Source organism: Octopus bimaculoides, chromosome 26, assembly GCF_001194135.2.
Source record: "Octopus bimaculoides isolate UCB-OBI-ISO-001 chromosome 26, ASM119413v2, whole genome shotgun sequence".
NCBI lineage: Eukaryota > Metazoa > Mollusca > Cephalopoda > Octopoda > Octopodidae > Octopus > Octopus bimaculoides.
The window spans coordinates 19,738,327-19,742,643 of record NC_069006.1 but is presented as its reverse complement, the minus strand read 5'-3'; the positions used below and the strand labels follow the sequence as shown (position 1 = coordinate 19,742,643).

At 39.3% G+C, this 4,317-nt stretch overlaps 1 protein-coding gene across 3 annotated transcripts in view; it reads left to right on the top strand.

Moving 5' to 3' along the window:
* Positions 1-4,317, top strand: part of LOC106872367 (uncharacterized) — a 115,353-nt gene that overhangs the window by 19,000 nt on the left and 92,036 nt on the right. Inside the window, exon 1 of one of the 3 annotated variants that reach the window (XM_014919348.2) lies at positions 3,779-3,980. The exons of the other annotated variants lie outside the window; for them this stretch is intronic. The gene's annotated coding sequence lies outside the window, so the exon portion shown is untranslated. Of the gene's footprint in view, positions 1-3,778; positions 3,981-4,317 lie in introns of those variants that run through there. 3 annotated transcript variants of the gene reach the window in all.

Below are 4,317 nucleotides of genomic sequence, written 5' to 3'. Positions count from 1 at the left end.
ATATATATATATATAGTTGTTATATAATATTTACTTCTAAATACATGCATGTATCTAGGTCAGTATGAGTAATGATGTAAACATGCAGATATATTTACATAGATGCATCTATTGAATGCATTTTATCATGACCACCTCAGATTATGATTTCAAATAAAAATACTTTTCAAATTAAATAATAGGCACCCTGGTCCACTTTTCTCTTTATTTATTCACGTACTTATTTGGCCCATGAGTCATGTACATGTGTAATGAGATTTCAATACATCAACAACAGCCTTTCACTTTATGGCACACAAAAAACCTAAATGCTTTCTGTAAATTGTAACCCCCACATACTAAATCTAACCTTAAATCTTAGTCCTAAATCCCATCCCTAAACCCCCAGCCAAGCATGGGCAACATTTTTTGAGAAGGTTTATGAGTAGCATGGCAATCTATGTTTCCGATTAACCTAGGAACAGAAAACCAAATTGAAGGCTGGTTATTGTGGATGTTGTTGCACTTTGAAGATCATAGAACATGTAAGTTTTCAAGCGATGCAAAGTAGAACCACTGAAGTGTTTTGGGAGTAGATTACAGATAATGACTACAAAATGGTGTAAGGAAACTGAAGGAAGACGTTGAAACTTCCCCTCTGTGAGTTTATTTTATTCAACAGCAAAGGGAGCTATTTTTTCGTTGAGATAAACTAACAAGAGCCTCTTTATTCTGTCTTCCTACATTGCCTGTGCATAAAATAACAGTGAATGCTGCATAAAGTTAAATTGGTATGGAGCTTTCTGAAAGATATGTGGCCAATCCCAGCCCCACTTTGACTGGCTTCCATGCCAGTGGCACATAAAAGCACCAACCGATCGTGGTCGTTGCCAGCCCTCTCTGGCCCCTGTGCCAGTGGCATGTAAAAAGCACCCACTACACTCTCGGAGTGGTTGGCGTTAGGAAGAGCATCCAGCTGTAGAAACTCTGCCAGATCAGACTGCGGTATGGTGCAGCCTAGTCGAACCGTCCAACCCATGCCAGCATGGAAAATGGATGTTAAATGATGATGATGACATATAGCTTCCGCTAGTGGAAGCAAAACTCTTATTTAAAGGTTGATTCTTTGGGATGAATTATAATGTAATTGTTTAAAAAAGGCTAGAACAACAATGCTAAAATGTATTTGAAACAATGGACAACGGTCGAGATATAGATATACATACATACAAACGTACATACAGATTCATAGACATACACATTTGTCTTAGTCTTTCACAGCTGTCTCTTTGTCCGCTCTCTTCCAATTTGTCTACCTATCTATTTATCTATCTATGTCTGTCTACCTATATCTATCTACCTGTCTAGCTATCTGTCTACCTATCTATCTATTTATCTATCTATCTATCTATCTATCTACCTACCTGTCTGTCTATCTATCTATCTATCTGTCTATCTACTTATACCTGTCTTTGTGTGTGTGCGTGCGTGCGTGAGTGTCTGTGTTTCCTAATGCAACAGCATGTGCCGGCCGTGATGACTGGTTGGGAGGAAGACACCACAGACAGACAGACAAATTTGCCTCACCATTTTAAGTACACAAATACAAAGTAAGGGAGCTGCTGCCAGACTTAGAGGTTTCACTTCCGTCCGATCGCCGTATTGTGTCTACGTGCGTACGTGCATACATGCGTGTATATATGTATGTGTCAGTGTAGTACATCTGTTATATGTGTTAGTCTATCTCTCCATTTGTGTGTATGCGTGTGTATGTAACACATCTAGAGTAGTGTATGTGTGCCTTGTCTATGTAGCACGTCTATGATAGTGTATGTGTATTTCTGTGCCTGTGCATGTGTGACACGTCTAGGCAAGTGTGTGTGTGTATCTGTTCCTATATGCGTATGTATATGTGTGCAACACGTGTACCGTAATGTTTGTACATGTGTGTGTGCAGCACATGTAATGTTTGTATACATATGTGTGTGTGTTATTGTATGAGTCTGTGCGGATATGTTCTGTGTGTTTATGCAGATAGAATGAAAGAGAGAGAGAGAGTGGGTAGGAGATAGTCCCTACACATTCTTATACACGCGCAGATTCCTCAAGCAAACATATACATAATACTAACATTTAAATATACACACACACATACACACATATATGTTAGCGTGTATATATGAGTACATGGATGTCTCAATACGCGTGCCTAATGTTTGTATGTGTATGTGTGTGTGTTTGTACGCATGGTCGAGGGAGGAAATTCTATGCATGTGTACTTAAGGTAGGAGGTCTGTATGTGTGTATACAAATGTGTGTGGTCTAGGTAGTGTATATATATATACACACACATATATATTGGATTGCAATGGAAAATTTCTTCAAATACGCGGGAAACTTAAAATCATGTTTGCGTGTATTTCCTACAGTATTGGAAAATTCTGATGTCTGCCAGGCTAGGACCTTCGTTGTAACAGAACCAATTATAAAATATTAGAAGCCTAAAACTAAACTAGTTCCTACGCGAAGATGTCCTTCCTGAAAATTTTCGGTCATTTATTTCAATAAATTATACCAATGGTATATTTATTTCAGTCATTTGACTACGGCCATGCTGGAGCACCGCCTTTAGTCGAGCAAATCGACCCCAGAACTTATTCTTTGTAAGCCTAGTACTTATTCTATCGGTCTCTTTTGCCGAACCGCTAGGATACGGGGACGTAAACACACCTGCATCGGTTGTCAAGCGATGTTGGTGGGGGACAAACACAGACACACAAGCATATATATATATATGCCATTTAAAAAGGTTGTGGAATCGTCCTCACACGACGTAATAATCTTTCTATTATGGACACAAGGCCTGAAATTTGCGGGGAAGTGATTAGTCGTTTACGTCGACCACACTGTTCAACTGGTACTTATTTCATCCATTTTGGAAGTGTGAAAAATCGACCTCGGCAGAATTTGGACTCAGAACGTAAAGACAGACGAAATACTGCCAAGCATTTTATTCGGCGAGCTAACGATTTATAGACACAGGGCCTAAAATTTTGTGTACTTAATAGGGAATGGAGGCTGCTCAAATTTCATCGACCCCGAAAAGATGAAAGGAAAAGTTGACCTCGGCGAAATTTGAATTCAGAACGTAAAGACAGACGAAATACCGCTAGGGTTGGTTAGCAATGATCGTCAGCTGTGCATTAATTTTGATATTGGACAATACAATCAGTGCGTGTGCAGTACTAATGCAGAAGGAGCGACACTTTTTGATGCCTCTTGTACCTATTATACAGAGCGGTTCCTTGTTTTTTTTTTTGTTTTTTTTTATTGATTCTGTCTCACCTCCACCACTACCACTACGACCGCTGTCACCGTTTCTTGGAAGAAAAAGAGAGTTTAATGAAAGTGGCGAGAGAAAGAGTGACAGACAGACAGACAGATAGATAGATAGATAGTGAGTGAGAGAGGGAGCGAGATAGAGAGGGGGACTGGTAGACAGAGACAGTCAGACAGAAAGAGAACTATCTAGAGAGGGGGAGAGAGTTATAGTGGAAGTAGACAAAGATATGTGTGTGTGGGGGGGAGTGAGAAAGACAGCGAATTCATCAGAGTGTATAGGAGAGAGAGAGAGAGAAAGAGAAAACTAATCAATGGGTAAGAGGTAGAGGTATTGGAGAGAGAACGAGAAGGAGGGTTATAGTGAATATAGACAGAAATAAAGATACATGAGAGTGAGGGGGAGAAAGAGGGGTACAAAGAGTTAAGTGAATATAGACAGAAACACAGATGTATGAGAAAAAGAGAGAGGAGTTAGAAAGAAAGAGTGGAGAGAGGGAGGGAGAGAAAAGGTGAGACCTAACAGCAGTGTCTTTCACTAACAACAAGAACAACAACATTAACGCTATGTCTGGTGGCAAGAGACGACAGTCAGGGATGGAAGCAAGAACGACACATTGTAATGTGAAGAGGAGTCTATGTTAAAACATGGTGACACTGAAGTAAGGACTTTTTCATTACGTGACCATCTAATTTAGACATTTGTTTTTCTCTCCCTCTGTATTTCCTCCTCTCTCTCTCTATCTATCTATCTCTTTTTTTGTCTCTTTCCGTATTCTTTGTGTGTGTGTATAAGTATGTATGTGTCGTATATAAGTGTACGTTTGTGTCTGTGTGTACATATAAGTATGTATGTGTCGTATATAAGTGTACGTTTGTGTCTGTGTGTATATATAAGTATGTATGTGTCGTATATAAGTGTACGTTTGTGTCTGTGTGTATATATAAGTATGTATGTGTCGTATATAAGTGTACGTTTGTGTGTGTGTGTGTATATAT